General features: G+C 40.9%; 1 protein-coding gene across 2 annotated transcripts in view; it reads right to left on the bottom strand.

Annotated features, from left to right (window-relative positions):
* The window catches only part of SGCD (sarcoglycan delta), a 556728-nt gene extending 539033 nt beyond the window's left edge, over positions 1–17695 (bottom strand). For both annotated transcript variants that reach the window (XM_048488180.1, XM_048488177.1), the window contains exon 1: positions 17073–17695. The gene's annotated coding sequence lies outside the window, so the exon portion shown is untranslated. The remainder of the gene's footprint in view (positions 1–17072) is intronic.
* Positions 17696–21411: the final 3716 nt, after the last annotated feature.

A 21411-nucleotide genomic window follows, 5' to 3' on the forward strand; every position in this document is an offset into this window, starting at 1 on the left:
CTTCAGTTGACTGCTAGTATGGCATTGCAGAGCGGCCAGTACAGAATCTGAATTAGTTTTTAAAGGTAATAGGAATCTGTGAAATGCCCCTGCCATACAAGTGACCTCCCTGAAAACACAAATCTCACTGCAAGCGTACCAGGAGAGTCTGATTTGAATTTTAAAAAGCCAATTTACATCAAAATATTCCATTATTTCGTTCTCCCAAAAGAAGTTCCATTTACTTCTGTTGTTTCTTTCAAGAATAAAAGTACTAACTTTGTTGCTAGAATCATAAATAGATGTTGATTCAGAGCAGGATATTCACTATAAAGAGGTGGAGGAGGCACAATACAACATTTTAAAGAAAAATAATATTTTTTCACTATTTTGAAAACTTCTGTTGAAAACAAATTAATTTGGGGAAAAGATGTGTAAAGATAAGAAAATTATAAGAGGTATACATTTTTACTGAAAATTAAAACAGAGCATGAAGAGGTTAAAGAAATGGGCCTCCGACATAGGTAGAAACATATCCTTAGAAGAATGGGAAAGAATTTGGAAAGAAACAATAAGTTCACACTTTCAATGTGTCTGAAAGAAATTTGTGTTAAAATGTCCCAAAGGTGGTACTATAAACCAGTTCATATGGCAAAAATAGATAATAAAAAAGATGATGTGTTGGAAATGCAGGAAAAAGAAAGGTACTTTCCTTCGTATGTGGTGGAGTTGTTGGAAAATAAAGAAATTTTGGGGAAAAAATAACAATACAAATGGGGAAGATTCTAAAGGTTAAAGTGGAAAGACAACCGGAAACCTTTTTGTTGGGAATAACAAAACAAATTATTAAGAAATAAAAATTTGTTTTTCTCTAGAATTGCTAAAGGTTAAATTGAAATAGCAAAGAAATGGAAGACGAAAAACATTCAGAAGACTAAAGATTGGGAACATAGACTTTGTGAAGTTATGGACTAAGATAAGTTGACCTGGAAATTACGGGACAATATGGAAAAATTTGAAGACACGTGGGAACTGTATTTACAATACCATAAGAAGATAGAAAATTAATAATTATGTATATTCCTTTCCATTAAGGTAGCACTCATAAGATAAGTAAGCAGATTTTAGAGTATAATAATGCAAATGTTAAGGGGGGGAAATCTATTTGTTATAAAAACAACAAAGTAGGGAAAAATCTGGTAAAGGAACTTGCTTTTCTTTTTCTTCTTAGAAAAAGAACTGATTATCGAAATGAAATAGATAAGTTTGAAAAGGTAAAGGTAAAGGAAAGAAGATGGTAAAATTAGTGTATAAGTTATCAGCTAGGTCAACATTTCCCAAATGCTGGGTCAACTAATGTCCAGTGTTGGGGGCAACTACCCTACCCTGTTCTTGCTGGGAGGGCACCACCCACCTGGAGCCGGAACTGCTGGGATGATACAGCAGCTTCGGGGCTCCTCCCTGGCCAGCTAACCACCCAGAAAGGGGTCAGGGATGGAGTCGCAGCTCGTGGCAGACGCTGGTGCCACGAGGGAGGTGGGGGCAGAAGTGGCACCCTGGGAAGCCTCCTTGACACTGCTGTGTGCAGATGAGGTCTGAGCCAGCGCAGGCAGACGCATCGCAGGGGCATGGCCTTGTTAAAACTGGCCATGCCCACTTCAGGGCCAGGGGTGGAGCTGATTGTTGGGGGTGAGCCTGGATAGGAGTACGAACACCGGGGGAAAGGGATAAAAGGGCAAATGAGGGAAAGCATGGGGTGGGTGAAGAAGTGGAGAGGTAGTTAGAGTGAGTGACGAGTAGCACAGCACAGAAGGAGAGCAGAGTGAAGGAGCTGGAGGGGAGGAACAACTGGAGCATAGGGAGAGAGGGTTCAATGGCAGTGGCTTAACTCCAGAAGGGCAAGCAGGGCCAACAAGCAGGGCCAGTCAGGACCCTTTAGGCAAGCTGTGGGTTAAATGCTTACAACCCTCAGAACGCACCCCAGAGACTGGGGCCAATGATGGGTGGACCACCACCTGGGTAAGGGACGGTGGGACAAGTTTGACCTCTACCACCAAGATCAAAGGCAGCACATCACACCTAAAACAACTTGAAAACCTAGCTTAGCAGCTGCACAGTGGTAAGAAAGACATGTGACCGTGCCACCAGCCAAATCATCTGGCAGTCTGATTTTATTTTACTCACCTCCGCCTATACTCCACTTGTTCAGTTTGAGTTAAGTATCGAGAGAGAGTGTATTTTTTTGTATTTACTGATTACGTGTAATTTGACGATGGATAAATGGGTAACAAAACAACAAACAAAAATTTGTGCCGGTTATAAACTCTTCGATTAGCACTGATAAAAAATTGAGTGATGTTCAGTCAGAAACACTTTCTGAGAGTGGCACTAACATACATTCGAGTGATGTGCAGCCAGGCACGAGTTCTGAAAGTGGCACTAACAAACGGCTGTACGATATATTGTGTACTACTCCTTCAGTATTCTGAGGATTACATACAATTTGGTTTCATGAAGGGTGCTGATGACAAACAATTATGTGTTATTTGTTATGCGCACTTTCAAAAGAATCCATGAGACCTTCAAGGTTGAAACAGCACTTGGAGTTGAAACATCCGAACTACAGTAATAAACCAATAGATTTCTTTATAAATAAAAAGAGACAGTTAATAGCTACCAAGAAGACTATGTCTTTGAATTTTTCTCAGGGTTTTTTCTCAAGCTATTTCATAGCTTCTTATGAAATATCAAAATTAATTGCTGAAACTGGTTACCCTCACACAGCTACCGAAAAATTAATAGTTCCAGCAATGAAAATTTTAGCATCTCGAATATGTGATAAAAAACAGGAGAACCAAGTAAATATGCTGATGCTAATAACACAGTGAAGCATAGAATTGTGGAGATGGCAGATAATATTGAAGAACTGTTTTAGGTCACTTAAAAGAGTGCAGGTTTTTTTCCTTGCAAGTCGATGAAAATACAGACATATTGGACAATGCCAATCTAATGTGTTTCATGAGATACAATTTTTACAATACAACTCATGAAGAATTTCTCTTTTGTAAACTTCTGACAACAAGAACAACAGCTGAAGAAATTTTTAATTTGATTGAGAATTACATCAATCAAAATGGCATTGAATGGAAGAAATGTGTAGGGCTGGTGGAGCTTGTGCAATGGCAGGCACACGTGCTGGATTTTTTCCAAAGACCAAAGCCATAGCACCAGACTGTGTATGGGTGCATTGTAGCATTCACAGAAAAGAACTGGCCATCAAAAACAATACCATGGTTTTTAACTGCAACTATACAAGTGTGGAGATGGACCAGAATGTGTGAAATTTGTATTTAATCAAGGAAGATTAATTCACATGAACCAAAGATTTAAAGAATCAAAATGGAAGCTTCTCTGTGTAAGAGACCAGCAGGCCTGCATGTTAGCAGCTTCTCAGTGAAGATGCAGGCAACTACAGATAACATCTTTAGGGTCTTGTAACTACAGGTTACTATATGACAGAAGCCATATAAATTTTATTACCTTGTTTTCCTTGGTTAGGACCAGCAATAGGGGATAGTTAAATCAATGTGATTAATTAAATAAAGAAAAGTGTTTTTCTATTTATGTTGAATGAACACAGAAATGATAATGAGTGATTCACATTTACTTGTATTTGATCATAATTCTATTGTCTTAGAATTGAAGGTATAATTGTTGTTAGAATCAATATTTGTTAACAGGTAAAATCATTGTATTAGAATCGAAGGAAGTTTTATGATCCTAAAGTATGTTAGCCTGATTGCCCAAGAGGTATAGCTCTCTCTGGGAGCAAACCAAGAATAACAAGTTATTCTTGAAGACAACAAGCTAGCTTTATTGCTGCCCTTTGTATATGCACAGAGAGAGAGCACGCACTAATAGCATGCAGCGTTTGACGTAGAATAAGAGGCTGTCTTCATGTGACCAGGAGACAGATTCTATCCAATGAGGTTTGAACATACATGCTTGTAGCACGTGAAAGAGGTATGGACTATGATGATGATTGTGTGACGTCTGTATTTTTGCGTCTATAAAAATTGGTCCCTTTGTATCAAGGGTGTGTCTCTTATCCTTAAGGGGACACCCTGGTCAGATACTTATGCTGTCCAGTAAACTTATCTTCTGTTTCAAACTTGCTTCTTGGGTGTTTGCTAATTCTAAGTTTTTCTCAAACTAATTCAGCTGTGTAGGACCAGAGACGCGGTCCTGGCCGCACAGAAGAGTGTGTAAAATTTATAAAATTTATAAAATCTCATCTGTTGAATTGAAAAATATTCTCTGACTTGTGCAAAGAAATGGGGAGTGAACATGAACATCTTTTACATTGTGTGATGGTTATTGAGAGGGAGATGATGGTTATTGAGATGGTGTGATGGTTATTGAGAGGGAACGTTTTAAGAAGCCCTATTGAAATGAAGGAAGAAGTTTTAATGTTCTTAGACCAACGTTCCCCAACAGTTAGGAATGTAATATTTGAATTCAAAGACAGACTTCATGATGTCAATTAGTTAATCAATGTATCCTACCTTGTGACACTTTTTATTTTTTGAATAATTTAAACCTGACATTACAAGGTAGCAATGTGACTGTATTTAAAGTGCAAGAGTAGGCAGAAGCTGCAATTAAAAAACTCAATTTGTGGTGCCGTCGTGTCAAAGCAGGGAATTACAAAGCTTTTACAAAACTAACAATTATAAAAAGAGCAGAATATGAGTTCCATTCTAGATGATATTTCAGCTGCTATCAAGGAACATCTGCTAGGACTGCAGACAAGTCTGAACAAATATTTTCCCCCAGTCAACAGCAACAAACCATGGATAAGGAACTCTTTTAGATTTAATGTAGAATCTGAGACAGAATTGCCGGATTCAGATATTGAATCTATAACTGAACTGTCATGTGATATGGCACTCAAAGACACCTTCAACAGAATACCACTGATGGATTTTCGGCTGTCTTGTCATCAAGAGTACCCAGAAAAAGTGATAAAATTTCTAAGGCCTTTTGTCATGACCTATAAGTGTGAAACAGGCTTTTCAACACTGGTTTTCCTAAAAAAGAAATATAGAAATCACTTGGAAGTTGAAACGGATTTAAGAATAAAGTTATCAACTTTTTCTCCAAACCTGAAGTTTCTAGTTAATAAGAAACAGCATCACACTTCTCATTAATAAATTATTTGGTTTTGTAATAAATTATTTAGTTTGATTTCTTTACATTTTTGTAAGAGTAAATACTTTTTAACAACAACAACAACACACCATGCTTTGCACCCATGCAGTGATACTGGTAGATTATACCTTCCCCGAAGATCTGGTGGCAGAGGCTTACTGCAAGTACAGCAAGCAGTGGAAAAGGAGAAACATGCGCTGGCCGATTATGTGAATGAAAGTCAAGAACAGGGATTGATTGAAGTGAAGAACAGATATTTGCTGAAGACCCAGAAAACCAAACAAGAATACAGGAAAAATGTGATTAAAATGTGGACTGAAAGCTGGCACAACAAAGCACTACGCGGCCAATTTCTGGAGAAGATCAAGGACAAGGTGGACAACGAAAAGACCTGGCTGTGGTTAACAACTGGGAGTCTGGGAAAAAACTGAATCACTAATTTTAGCAGCTCAAGAGCAAGCCATTAGAACAAATTGGATCAAGGCCAGAATCGAAAAATCCTCAGATGATGCAAAATGCAGATTGTGCAAAGAAGCTGACAAAACTGTAGATCATGTCCTCAGCTGCTGCAAAAAGATTGCCCAGACTGCATACAAACAGAGGCACAACTCAGTGGCCAAGATGATCCACTGGAATTTATGCAAGAATTACAACATAAGATCAGCTAAGAACTGGTGGGAACACTGTCCAGAGAAAGTAATGAAAAATGAGAAGGTCTGTGGGACTTTCAATCCAAACAGACAAAGTGTTGAAACACAATACACCACACAGCACCGTGATCGAGGACAAGAAAGTGATCATCATCGACATAGCAGTACCCCGTGGCAGCAGGATCATTGAGAAAGAACACAAGAAGGTCACTAAGTACCACGATTTTAAAATTGAGCTTCAACGTCTATGGCACAAACCAGCTGGGGTCGTCCCAGTGGTAATCAACACCCTGGGCGCCATCACGAAAACACTAAGGGGGAACTTGAAACATCTTCGAATTGACAAAATTAACATCTGTTAGATTCAGAAGGCAGCTCAACTGGGATCTGCATGAATACTTCGTCGATACATTACATCAGGGGTCCCCAAACTTTTTTAAACAGGGGGCCAGTTCACTGTCCCTCAGACTGTTGGGGGGCCAGACTAAAAAAAACTATGAACAAATTCCTATGCACAAATGATTGTAAAATGTTTGATTTCACCTTTCAGCCTTTCTGTCATGGTCTATTTTTAGAACAGTGACCAAAATATGTCAAGTATAGGGTGGGCTCCAAATATTGTTGGGGAGGCTGTGGAATACCTTCCCCTGTAAAAAAAAAAAAAGCAGAACTTCCCCAATGAAGCATTCCATCTAACCCAGGATCAGGTATCTTCCTGGGTTCTTTCCTCCCTAGCAGCCAGCGAGCGATTCGCCAGCCTGGCTGATGCCAATGGGAGTGAGGCGGAACAGAAAGCCTGAGAGCAACACATGTTGTAGCTGAGAGGGAAGGGCGGAGCAGGCGTTGCCACATGTAAGGTTTCCAACTCTGGGTCAGAAAATGCATGGAGATTTGGGGGTGCCATCATGTAACTGCAATCAACAGCCGTTGGGGCTGGTTCCTCCTCTCCCTCGAGCCCCCACTGCACATGAATGGAGCCATCGCCGCCATGCCTGGCGGGCCGGATAAATGCCTTCAGGGGGCCACATTTGGCCCCCGGGCCGTAGTTTGGGGATCCCTGCATTACATCTTCCTAGGCCTCTGGGTGAGGCTCGAATTGTAATGAAGCCCAACCACCAGCTAAAGAACTGGCAGATGTGAAATCAACCAATAATAATAATAATAATAATAATAAATGAAAACTTTATGGACATTCAAATTTGTTTTATTTTACATAAAAATAGGACATTAAAATATTAGTGGGTCACAGTGGAGAAGTATTTGTGAATGCCAGCATTACCACCATCTAATTAGATTTCAATTGCAATGTTCACTCTTAACCACATGACTGTAGTGGTTAGGCATAGACTCAATATAGTTACAGAACCACGAGGTAGTCTAGACAGAGGCATTGGGAGGGGAAATGGCACCTGGGGCAAAACCTGTCCAAGAGCGCCCATGGCCCACCCCCCGCACCCCATTTACCTTAGCTGGCCTGGAGGCCGTCGTCATCACGGGCCTCGTCATCTGGCTTAATGGTGGGAAGAGCAGCACCCCTCCGCCACCCACCTCCTGCACTCTGCTGGCAAGGCCAAGCAGTGGAAGGCAGTTGGTGCAGCGCCGGCGCCTCAGGAGCAGTGAGGCCTTGTGGTTGTGGGCCACGCACAGTAGAAGCATGGCAGAGGTGGAGCCATGCATGAGGTGGGAAGGCAGTGCACCAGGCCTCTGGCTGTCTCCCACATCTCCCTCATGGACAGGCCAGAGGAGGCTGACTCCTGCCGCCCAGCTTGGCCCCCTCTGCCACCTCCGCGCCCTCACCTCCTGCACACAAGCGCTTGTGGAAGCAGGCAGGCTGTCTCCAGAGGCACCCAGCCAGGTGGCAGGAGTCAGCCTCCTCCGGGCTGTCCATGAGTGAGACATGGGAGACAGCCAGAGGCCCGGTGTATTGCCTTCCCTCCTCTCACAATACTCCCTCTGCCAGCCTCCACCGCACTCCTGCTGTACCTGGCCCACCTCACCTTGTGCCCACCACACACACAGCCCCTCAGGGAAAGAGGCAGGGAGGAATGGGCCGCCACTGAGCCTCAATTTACCGCCCCTCCCCACTGAACAGTGGCCGCCTGGGGCATTTGTCCCCAGATGTCCCCGTGGAATATCCACTTCTGAGTCTAGACATATATAATATAAATATAAAACTGGATGTCATCAGTACACTCATAATATCCAACTCCAAAACCACAGATTCTCTTCCCCAAGGCTTTATGTGAAGATTAAGTAGCATAGGAGATAATATTGAACCTTGTGCGCCACAATTTTAATAGAGTTACAAGTTTAACTTTAAGAAATTATATTGTTTACCAAATTCAGATCTCATTTTAAATCAGGCCATGTTAGAAACAGAAACTTATTATAACTGAAACTTTTTATAAAATTAAGAACAGAATTTTAAAAAATTAAAATCTAATTTAAATAAAAATGTTTTTCATTTTAAAAAAATCTGTTTTTATCCAACCTAAGGTATAGTGTACAAAAAGTAAACAAATTGAAGCTTAACATTCAAGAGTTATTGAATTGGTATTCAAGAGTTAATATTCAAGAGTTAGATTCTGCTCAAGCAGGGACCTAACAGCAACTTCACCTCTGCAACCTTGTCAGCATTCATCACGGAAATAGGGTCAAAATATTCCAAACACAAAACAGATGATGAATTAAGCAATCCTTCTGGTGAACCTATATTAATGATCAGCATCTAAATCAGCGTATTCATATTTTATCATTAAAAATTACAAATCACAATAAATTTGACTGTTCCTGATACAATGAAAAATCAACTTCAGGAGTCAACAAATGTTGTGCTACCTTGAACAATTGGGATGGCTATGAATTAGCTGATGCAATAGTAGGTAAAATGTCACGAATCTGCCTTCTAGGAACAAGGGCCTGGTGGAAAAGGAGCCAGTAGCAGAAGAAATAAATTAAAGGTCTGAGGGTCTGGAACTGGTTGAGAAAGTAAACAGATCACAGTCAGAGGAGGTGTCAGTTCAAGAAAATACCCAAGAAGAAGAGTTAGCAGGAAATAATGAATCATTAGAAAAAAGGAGGCAGAAGCAGAGACAGGATTTAAGCAGTGAAAGAAGAACTGCTCGCATTACAGCTCATTATGGCAAGATGCTTTGTAAACTGAAAACAGTTGTATTAGAAGAGGATTGAGACAAAGTTAAGTCTTTGCAGGATGCTGGACTTCATGACTAGGGTGGCTTACATAAGCCTTGATTTAGGCACAGCTCTGCCTGAGTGCCACAACTGTGGGAAGCACCGTATGCCTAGACTCCTCCTAAGTCATTGCCTCCATTTATGCCTTGACCTCTGGCTACAAATGCCAACTGCCTCGACCCCTGGACAGCTTAACCTCCACCTACAGATGCTGCCTGTCTTCACCTCTGGACTGTCAGATTCTCTACAATGAGGTATGTAAGAATTATCATTATCTCATGCTACAGATGGTCTTGTATAAACTGTCCACATTTTCCATTGTTGTACAAGAAGTCCTCAGATTTTTTTCCCCATGCTATACATTTTGAAAGTGAAAATCCTTGCCTTAGCATGTCACACATTTTAAAAGAGAAAATGTTTCATACAAGTTTTTTCCCCCTCAATGATCTCCAAAACTGAAAAAACTCTTGAGAGGAAAAATGTTCTCCTATTCTTTTAAATGAGCCTTCACATCTCTACCTACGGGGCAAGGTAACATTTCACTGTGCATGTCTAAATCATGATGATATGCTCCTACCCATCCAGATGCTCCTCAGCCAGAAAAAAAAAGTGACATGCAGGTATAAAACACCATGACAGAGTTGCTTCCTATCTGATCCAGGTATATACATGTTACCAGAACAGCACAGGAAAGGCTACTATGGTAAAGTATGTGAACATTAATTATGGCTATCACTGAATTGTACCTATCAAATTGATTTGCACAGTTTATTCTGAGGACACATTTCCTCTGATTCAGTATAAAAGAGTTTAAAGCATATCTCATTTCTATGATGAATGTTCTCTATAAATATTTTCTTTCATGATCTAAATATTAACATGCAATGTTTTAATTTAAAAGTAAAGGACATATTTCCTCAATTTCGGCTGTTTCAACAAAGTTAAATTCCACATGCACTGAAGTAGACATTTAGGCCTGGAAAACAATTTCACATGTTTAGGCTAAGACCCAGGTCAGGCTGAATGTTTCAAATTCATAAATGCCCAAGTGTTTTGTATTATTTTGTATTGTTTTGTATTATTTTATGGGTTGTCCTGACCATTATGACTACTATTATACTATACCAGCAATACAATCTGTTGTATGAAAATTACAATGGGCTCTAGAAAACTGTTGCCAGACATTTCTGTCAATGTTTAGGAAGCATTAAAGTACAAAGAAGTATTTGCTGGATGCTAATCCTCCCAGGACAAGAGACATGGACCCCTTCCACTTGCTAGCCTGCATAGCTCTTTTTAAAGTGAGTTGTTGTAGATACATCTTGCCTTATTTGTAAATGGCAGTCATGGGTCCTGCCTTTTTTACATTATACAACACCCTTGTGTCAGTGTGACCTACCCCCTCTGCTTGCATGCCTGTGCAGGTCTTTAAAAAGTGAGCTGTCGCCAGTACATCTTTCCTTTTAAATAGATAAGATTATAGAGAGTTCAGTATCATGTAGTGGTTAAGAGCAGACGACTCAGGTTTTATTCCCCACTCCTCCCCATAAGCAGCGGACTCTAATCTGGAGAGGAGGGTTGATTCCCCACTCCTCCATATGAAGCCTGCTGGGTGACCTTGGACAAGTCTTGCAGAACTCTTTCAGCCCCATCTACTTCACAAGGTGTGTGATGAATTGTGATTGTAAACTGCTTTGGGACTCCTTAAAGGTAGAGAAAAGCATGGTATAAAAAACTTTTCTTCTACTACTACTGCAAAGATTTGCATTTAAGTAACTTCACACTGTCACCAAAACTGACAAGACACTGTCAAAGTTCTGCATAAAATCCACACACATCAAAGGGAAGCAAGGATGCCTCAAAGCACACAAGACTCAAAGGCACTTCCTTCTCGCGCTTCCTTGAAAATTCTACTACATAGCCTGAAAGAAGTATATCCGAAGAAATGTAATGTAATGAACAAGCCTACTTTATAGACAAGAAAATGTGTTCCTTCTTGTTGTTTTTAATGAAGCATTGGATCCAAAGAAATAGTAACATTGTAGCTGAATTCATGCTGCTCAGTTGCTGTTACGTGCAGATGTGCAGACTTCGCTTTGCCCAGTAATGACAAGATAACTCTTATTTGTTGGAATAGAAATAGCCGCAGCCCGGTTTATTAATAACAAGAACTGTAGGAAGCTGGGCGAGCATAAACAGGACACATCCTGGCCACCAGGCAGTGTACCGCTGAACCCTGGTCATGGTCAGCCCCCACGGCTGACCCCTGGCCCTTCGAGCAGCAAACCACTGAACCTGGCACCATCCCCCATAGGGGATTGGGACAGGAGGTTTCTAGATGACACTTGGGCGCCTACCCATTTGTGACACCCCCTCCTGACGGGAGTAGTGAGCTTGAGACAGGACCAAGGCCTGCACCCTCAAGCCCTCCACTATTGGGGGGAGGGGGGCGATATCTGACTTAAGGTCAGGTGTTGTACATCTGACAGGATAAATCATATATTCAAATATTATTACAGTTATAATCAAATATTATTACAGTAGGGCAGTTATATTTTTATGGCAACAGGGATACCATACTAGTCAGTCACCTCAAGGAAGGAGTGGATTTAAAACTGAAGAAGCCAGCTGTTTATCATTTGAAGCTCAATCAATTATTTAGGGTCAACTCACACAAGACTGAGACAGCCAACTGAAGTTACAGCCATGATGAGGCTGAGGATCTTGCAGGGTTATAATGCTCTCCCTTCATAAAGTTTAGCCCTGAGGAGCCAGCCAGTTTGGTAGCACAAGCAAGATCAGTGCTGCAATCTAATTTAGTGCCATTTCTTCTGCTCCAAAGACTACCAAGATGAAATATTGGCAACCCACACAAACATGTTCTCTGTCTCACCTTCACCATCCTCACAAAATTATGAAGATAAAGTAAGTCTGAGTTCCTTGATGGAATGGTGTGTGTGCACACATGTTTGTGCATTCATATGTATGCAGCACTAATTTTACCAACAAAGACTTTGGTTCAGGCCATTAAATCGGATTACTATAGGGAGTCTTTTTTGGTCAGCAATTTTTAATGAAGTTAAAAATGTTCTCATCAATACTTTAAAAATGCTAAGGAAAAGATGGGAAGAATTTCTGGCAAATAAATTTCCCTTTATAAAACCTTCAGTGCTCTCAGTAAATATAGCTACATACTATTATTGCCTGAGCATGCAGGAGTTAAGTAAGCAAGGCTTTCTATTTATTCCAAATGTAAAAATGTTACCATTTTCAATTATCTCATGAATCAAAGTTTGTCATCAATATTGCCTAGAGTAACAAGCTGTCAGAGTTTTCTACAGAAACAGTAAGACAGCCTGTCAGTTACTATTTTGATAATGCTAGAATATGGGGGGAGGGGGATTGTAAAATGTGGCTTGCTGACTTTTCAGGGTTTTGTTACCAGTTGCCCACAGTATACAAGAACAAGTGACAAACACGCTCCTTGTGGCATTCACAAAAATAACAGCTGATTCTGATGAAGCAGTTACATGTATAGCAGTGAACAAAGTATGAACAAGAGATGATCAACTCAAATGATCCTCCAACGGGCAGACAATGGTCATAAAAATAATCTTCCTGAGCGATGGAGTTTGAATTTCAAGAAATAGTAGTTAAATGGCAGTCCCAAAGGATCAAGACTATATGTAGCCAAGACTTATTTTGTCAGCATGTTTCAAAACTAATTCTGCAAGCTTTCAGATACTCTTGCAACTTGAAATTTTGTGTTTAAAACCTAAGATGTCTCAAATACAAGACACAAGTTGCAACACTGAATATTTCATGTGTATTCCTAAATTAACAGCAAGTATTTCTGGTGAACGAGAGTTGGGACAGAGCTAATGTGAATAATTCCCACAAAAACCAAACACTTCGTTTGTTTTTCACTGTCAACTTTAAACTATAATACAAGAAGGTAGTCATGTTGGTCCCTAGTACAATAGCTAGATTCAAGTCCAGCAGCACCTCAGAAACTCTTATCAGGTTTTTTTTGGGGGGAGGCTTTTTACCAAAAAATAAAAATAATTCCCAGGTTATTTGGCAGAGCTGTCTCAGCTTTATCAGCTGAGACGGCTTCAACTGAATATTGGAGTCCAAAATTCAGTTGACGATCTCCCCCCTCCCCCCCCCACTGCCTCCACCAGTTCCCAAGTCTATGTGGATTTGGGAACTAATGGCAGGGATAAAAGAGCTTTAGTGGATTGCTGGACTCTTCCCTACCCACAGCTTGGAGAGGAGAAAATTTTAAAACCAAAAACATTGGTAAAAGCAAAATTTAGCTTTAATGAAAATATCTGGGATTTTATTACTCAAACCCAAAATTTACCAAGCACAATTGTTTGTGCTCAGTCCTACAGGAATTTTGGGATATCAGCTTTTAAGAGTCAAAGATCCCTTTGTCAGACTTGAAATTATGACATCATGACTTACAAGGGAGAAATAGAAACAATCATTTTTAAAATTTTTGATATACTTTCACACACTTCATTGACCTATTGAAAGTAGCTGTGAGAACATTAAAGTGAGTTTTCAAGGATATATGGTCTCCTTCTGGACTTCCCCAGGTCATTTTCTACCATCCCTAGGTTTTATTCCAAGTCTTACAGTATCTACATCAGTTAACTATTATTTCTCTGCTAAGACCCTATCCTTGCTGCTGTTACTTCTAGTTGATCACTCTGATCAACTATAGATCCAGCTGGGGTGGAAAACGGCAGCAAATCAAATCCTTATTTAACTTTACCACCATGAATCAACCAACACTCCAAGAGGCACTAACATTCTTCAGAATATGCTGCAGTTCTACTCCCTTTCAGATGATCCTAAAGTAAAGAAAATTACTATAAGTATGTGATCATTCATAAATCAACATGCCAAAATCCAGAGGAAAAATTCCAAACTTACACTGGTATCCCCAATAAACAAATCGCCACCTGAATCACCTCTCAGGAATCACCTTTCCTAGTACAGAAACATGCATACATGTATACTTAGCTATACAGAGCAGATTTTACATCATTCATATTACAACATAGTACATTCATAAACACAGGAAATAGTGCAGTGCCAGCTTTTCACAGAACTGCAAAACTGAAGACGTTCATCTGCCCCTCAAAATTAGTACAGTTTAGCTAATGACCACTCCTAAAATGTATAGTATTCTTAAGGCCCAATTTTTTTTAAAAAAAGCTTCATATGTGGTATAAACAGAAACAGGCCATAATGCTTAGACTGTGCTACTGCCATTGTGCATGCTTTTGAATAGCCTTAGAAACAAGAATCTTCAGAACAGTGCTAATAAAAGATTAAGAGAAGCTGTAGCATACACTCAGTTTTGTGACTGGAACTATCATTTTATTGTGGGGACTGTTCCACACACACATACTCAAAATAAAACCCTCTAAAATCCTGCAACAAGGATAAAGTACTATAAAACATCACACAGTTATTCGGTAGCAAGTTCTCATTATTCTAGTAGGGTTTTTCTGAGATGTAAGTATTTTCACTTCATTGGCCAAAAAAGTTATCAAAAGTGTTAACGGTATCTAACTGTAGTCCTTTGCACACCTTTTTCAGAATAAAATCATGTTATGAAACATATATATATGAAACTGAGCACCTACATGTTAATGTTCAAACTGAGGACCAACTGACTCCTTCCTTGGACTGGAAGGATTGGTCCTACAAAGAACATTCACGCTTACATTTTTAGTCAAAGTCTATAAGATATTTTATCAATATTTGCATGCAAAGACAGGCTGAAAATGCATGAAACCCTGTATGAAGCCCAGACCCTGTGTTGGTCTGTCTATATAATTCCTCATATCAACTTTACTGGATCAGATTAAGTTTTACTCTTTAAGTCTTAAGGCAAGGGAAAAGAACAAATGGCATTTCTTTCACATAGTGAGACTTTTTAGGAATAAAGTGTATATAAGATCCCTCTTTCTGTATGATTTTACTTCTGTGAATTAAAAGATTTACTTCCTCTCTACTGTACTATTAGTACTCTAGCATGGGGTCATACTGTGCCTTGTAAGCCACATGTGGCTCTTTTACTAGTAAAACAATAGAGAGTCCAAATCACTTTACGACTCTTTTGATACTTAGGATGTCTTTTCTGGAATGACTGGTCACTCTCTTATCCTCAGGCAACTGCAATTTCCTCTTGCACTGTCGCTTCCTTCTGAGGTTGGACATCCCATGCACTGAAGAGTTACTCATGCTACTTATGCATTCTCCTGGTTTTCTGTTTATAAGATGGACTTACAAAAGGCATTTGTAAAGGTTAGGTTTCTCATGGTTCTTGAATGTTCGAAGATTATTTCATCTGGCTCAGCAAGTCAGTAAATTTGTCCATGATTTCAGCATATGATCATTATCATTGTCAGCCCAGTATAGCTCTGAAACTTGTCTTTATTTCTCCCAAGCAATTTCATCCAACCCACTGGTTCTCAACCTTCCCGATGCCGCAACCCTTTAATACAGTTCCTCATGTTGTGGTGACCCCCAATCCATTTTACAGATGGAGAACATTGATGCAGAGAGTCTTAGGCAACCCCTGTGAAAGGGTCATTTGATCCCCAAAGGGGTCCCGACCCCCAGGTTGAGTACCACTAATCCAACCAATTCAGCATAAAGTGTACCTTACAAAGACAGATGGAGGGCATGAAACAAGACCAAACATGAAAATACTGGGGGGATGGAAAGGAGAGGGGAGTTAATATGAGCAGATTTAGAATGAAGTCCTGTTTTGAATATTTTTTTACAAATTATTTTATCATACTTTCCCTCTTTACTGTCTTAAAAAAGTAACAAAAATAAAAGTAAATAAAAACCTATGGTCCATTTTCTTGACATGGCATTTCATGCACAATCTGCAAAAGTCAGCTACATTTTATAAGGATATTTTTTTTAAAATAAGAGAATTAACAACCAGGTCTGCATTGTGAAGTTCTATGATTCATGGCTGAGAGATTTTATGATAGAAAGGTGATTATTCTGCCAGAAGGATTTCTGCTGCTGGATAACATTTTTCTGAAAGTCAAAAAGCAGAAGCACATGAACTACACATAATTATATTTATGAAGAATCCTTCCTGGTTTGCAGTCTTCTATCCCTGCAATCTAAATGGTGTTTTGGCTGCCCTAAAGTTTGTGTCATCTTTCCAAGACAATTAAAGAGATTCAGTTGAGCATTTGCAGTTTCATAGAAGTGAACCATTCAGGGCTGTGACATCTGGATAGCAAACTTATAAATATGATTTTCTGTGTGTCTCTTCTGGATGTGACGTGAATCTATGACAACTTTCAGCCAGGGGCATCAATTGAAAGAAAGCCCTTTTGCTCACTTGTCAAAAATCCCACCTGTTGATGGACAATGTCAATCTGAACCACTGCTGGGTTCTCAACTATACTTTGTGTTAAGCCACAAATGGTGAGATTTCTCTTCTTATATTTGATGTGACAAGTTTACCATCTCAACCAGCAAGCTTCACATAAGGAACTACCTTGACTTACCTGAAACAACCTCCCTTTCTAAGCAATGTGCATGTGCACTTTACTATGCCTGCTGCTTTTAGCTCACTATCACTGAAATCTTTGAATAGTGTCTAAAGAGCTACCAAGGCAAACTGGGCAAGGAGGACAATAAGCTTGCTTGAGAATGCCTTTGGATAGCACTGCTTACAGGAAATTACAGCATCCCGCTGGTGCACTTGAGAGTCTTACTTTGCCCTCTTGGAATGCAAATCAGGAAGCCGGCACACTGGGCTCTAAGAACCACCCCAAACAAACAAACAAACAAGAAGGCAGCCTTCGCTCTTCCCAACGAGCTACATAGTCATGGCGAAGCACAACCAAAAACTTAATTCAAATAGTCAGGAGGATAGGGAGCATGGGATAGGAACCAGCTCTGAGGACGCTCATTACAGGCGATCAAGAGAAAATAGAGATGTGTCTTTGCCCCCTCCCCTCTGATTTCCACTCTATCGGTACTCACCCCACCCCTGTGGTCTGAGCCTCTGCCAGCTCAGTCAATTCCCCTCCAAACAGTCCAGGATGAAGCAACCGTGCGCTTTGGCTCCAGCGCTCTCAACTCGCCAAACGACACGAGTTCAACAGTTCCAACTCCAGCCGGCGATGGTAGGTAATTCCATTGGGGGGGAGGGGAGGGGGAGCAGAGAAAGAGAGAGAACGACTCGACCCCCTCGGTTAGGAGATCATGATGCCTGCTGCTGATGAGCCAGCGGTGACAGACAGCTGACGAGAGGGCGCAGCCCAGCCCTGCCACGGTTCCTTTCCCCGGCACTTGGCAACTGCCACCAGGAGCAAGTCCTCACGCGCGCCTGGGACAGGGCATTTTTGCACGAGCGCCAGGCCAGCCGCAGAGACCGCCCTCCCCGCTCTCAGAGCACGCCGGGCTCAGCCGGATGCTGCTGCCTCATGAGGCGCAGTTTTGCCCTGGAGAGTACGCATGGAGGAGCTTGTGCTGGCGCGGCGGCCGGCTGAGAAGAGAGAGAGGGATTCCCGCTCTCCTTCGCTTCTTCGCTGGGCTTCCCCTTGTGCTCCGCACTCTCGTCCTCGCGCTTCCTGCTGGCGGGATTCCTGGCAAAGCGCTCTGAAGAAGAGAGGCAGCGGCGGCGGCAGTTCTCACGCCGACCTCGTCTCAGGGGCGGCGGCAGCACCGCAAGAGACACCACACAGCTTCCCACGTGCCGCGGATGTGCGCGCCAGCTACCTTTGAGAAACCGAGCTGGGAGGCAGAAGACGGAGGCGGGATGTTTCTCTCACGCGCCCGCTGAGGAGCAGGGGCTTCCCACCCTCCTCAGCCCTGAAAACTCCAGGAATCCCTCTCTTTCAAGCCGACCTTTGTCTCGCTTTTGGGGAGAAGAGGGAGAGTGGCTGGCGCGCGGCCCTCCTGCTGCAACGGCAGGAGCGCGGTTAAAGGGTTCGCTTGAGCACAGGCACCCTTATTGGCGTGTTGCTGCTGCTTTCCAAACTAACCTCGCGCACGCTCACCCTTCCAGCATGCTTTTCCCCTCTCCGAAGAGCTGTTTTGCAATCAAATCTTGACTCAGTCGCCCGCCTACCATCGAAGGGATGAAAAGTCAGCCCTGGGCAAAGTTTCTCTAAGCGTAATTTTCTGCCCCTGTCTTGCCTCTTCACACGTTACTTATAGCCACTCAAGACTCCACAGAGCCAGTTGCAGTGTAACCTATCACTTCCCGGATTTTTTCGTCTGGAAGGGAAATCCGAATTGTTGTAATAATAGGCTGAGCTTTAGGAAGAAGAAGAAGAGAGAAGTCTGGATTTATATCCCACTTTTCACTACCTTTAAGGAGTCTCAGAGTGGCTTACAGTCCTTTCTTTTCCACAACAAACAACTTGTGAGGTAGGTGGGGCTGAGAGAGTTCTGAGAGAACTGTGACTAGCCCAAGGTTACTTAGCAGGCTTCATGTGGAGAAGCTGGGACACAAACCCAGTCCACCAGTCTTAACCACTACACCACAGCCCCTATTTGCAGATGTATTATATTAGCACATCAGCGGCCTGAGCATGTGTGTTGCTGGTATGTTAATTTCCCAAAGATCAGGTAATGGCATGTAATGAGAAACACTTATGACATGTAATGAGTTGGCAGTTTACTGATGACACAAGTCACGTTTGTCCTGGTGCAGAAGAACAGTCAGTTTCTGAGGTGGTAAAATGAATTGTATCATTTGAGACTTCTTGTGGGAATCACAATTAAATGAATTTCCCTGTTGATAATGAAACATTTGGAAATATTGTTTTTTTAAAAAAAAAAATCTGCAAGATAATACTTTCACACTTAGCCAGGATTGGACTCTGCGGCTTTGACTGAGTTTGTATGCTTTCCCTGAATGCTTTCATACAGCACACTGAGCATGTGTTGAAACACATAGGATGAAGAGTCTACCATACACGCCCACGTTGTCTACCAACCCGGTGCTGGTCGTACAATTGCTAGTTCTTCCCAGCCGTTAGAATATAAACAGTGTGGGTCTATGACTTATGCAAAACAACTTGCCAATTTAGTTCTCATGATTAAGGAAGGCACAATGAAACATCATAACTTTAAGAATATGGAAGGTGAGTACAAGACCCCAGTGAATACAAGATCCCAGCTTTGTATTGGAAATAATATGTTGTGATTTTGGAAATATTGACATGAAAAAGCAACATTAGAGGTGGGAGGAAAATGGGTATTTTCAATTATTGTTTTTGTAACATGAAAATAAACAGTTAAAATTCCAGAACTATAGCAAATATTCTAAATGACTGAAACTCAACAATCTTTAATCACATTTTTTTCTGAAATTCTAGGCATATTGTTCAAGTTTCCAGGCAAATCTCATACATTGGGGACAGACATTAATTATATGGCTGCATGATGAGAAAAAGTGGAAACTGTATTTTGAAAATACAGACCACCTTATTTGCATTGCCACTGCCTTACAGCTGTGATTAAGTCACTTCCTCCCCACCTTTGGGCATACCCAAACTTAGTCCATTAAGACAAATGCCCCAACCATTAGTTTAACTATCCAAATACTTAAGTGTAATGTTCCTCTTTGTCCAGGAAGATTAAGCTCTATTGGCATAACTAGAGGGCCCAATCTTCTCTATAAAATAGCCGCCACCTGACATTCAGTGCCCAGAACGTCTTGCTTAGCCTTTAGTTCAGTTGCTGCTGCACATCTTGCTTAGCCTTTAGTTCAGTTGCTGCTTTCTACCCCCTTTCAGTGGAGCCCAGTGTGGTCCACTGGATTCTGCTTCTTTGACCCAAAGTCTCTTCAGAATCTGATAAAGTATGACCCCTGCATATCCCCCAAACCCTCTACCTATCTCCAAACCTATTCATTCAACACTATCTATATCCTAGAACTGTGTGATTTTTCTGTGTGCTTTGACAATTTGTGTGCTTGTATTTTTATTATTGTACTTAATAAAACTTGTCAAACTTTTACAAAATTCTCCAGCAGATTTCTTGCAGAGATTCATCTCTGTAAAAGTTGGCAACAAAGATTCCCAACTTGTCCAACCTTTCATTAAGTCAGGTCTGGCCTTCTCTATTTTCCCCACACTAAAAAGGGCAGACCCCAGCATTTTGGGTAATAGTTGATTTTTTAAGCTGTTCGCAAGCTATAAAGATGAATGAGAAAAATAGGAAAATTATTTAGATAGTAAATATGCATGTGCTTGAAAGGAACAGTAAATGGTTTGTTGGCAAAGCTAAAATCAATATAATGCCATCTGGAAAAAAAATATCTGCATAGCAGGACATAGAACTTGACAGAAGGCAAGACTCATAGATACTGTCAAAAAAATCAACAGCAGCACTGGATGTATTAAAAAACATCAAGTGCAAGATAGGAGCAGGAGTTCAGTTTTGATCAAAGGCCTTGAAAAGAGGTATGCGGGGAGTCCTACTGTCTTATTAAAACCAAACAAATTGAGGACCATTGGGTTGTACGCATAATTCCTTTATTCTTCCAAATGATTACTTGGCATTTATCTTGAATGGCCTTGTGGACATTCAGCTATATTTTGCAAAAATGGTACAAAGCTACAACTTTTGTAAAAGGTTTAATCCTAACCCTGAAATATGCAAATTCTCTGGAGATATGTCTTTCTGTGAAAGCCATCTTTCTAATGAGAAAAAACAGTTGAAGTAGATTTCAGTGGATGATCTCTATACGGCAAGAGACAAATTACCAATACTTGAGTATTATGCTTCACCACCAAGAACTGTGGAACGTTAACTTCAGAACTTCTAGTTCTGCCATGTTTCATTTTGTCATGAAGATGCAAAAATGCCAGGCAACTGTAATAAACATTATTTAAAGTTACTGGGTCAATGACAGCGACAGCTGGTGCTACCAACCTCAGGTGAGTTGCTGTCCTGGTTAACACAAATGATTGTTCTGTGATTTCCTAGTGAGCTTTTCTGGGATACATTTTGCTACTATCAGGCTACTAACAGGACACAGCCAGTACTTGATTATTGAAAAGAGAGCACTGAAGTAATCCATCTGGGAAACATTTACAAATTACATTACATTTACAAATGATATTGTTTTACATGATAGCATCCATTCTCCCTTTGCCCTATATGCCTAAATCAGTGGGAAATTCTTCTCTCTTGGATGCAGCTGCAGCTGCAGCTAACCTATCAATATTCTAGATAAATCATTTTATTTTTAGGGGAATTTTAACAGTTCTGTTCTTTGTGAGAACTGCACTTGTTTACCAACACCATCATTTCCTCCAGGTCTCACCAATGCTTTTTAAAAAATGCTGACATACTTTTTGATTTA

The sequence above is a fragment of the Sphaerodactylus townsendi genome, linkage group LG03 (assembly GCF_021028975.2).
Source record: "Sphaerodactylus townsendi isolate TG3544 linkage group LG03, MPM_Stown_v2.3, whole genome shotgun sequence".
Classification (NCBI taxonomy): Eukaryota; Metazoa; Chordata; class Lepidosauria; order Squamata; family Sphaerodactylidae; genus Sphaerodactylus; species Sphaerodactylus townsendi.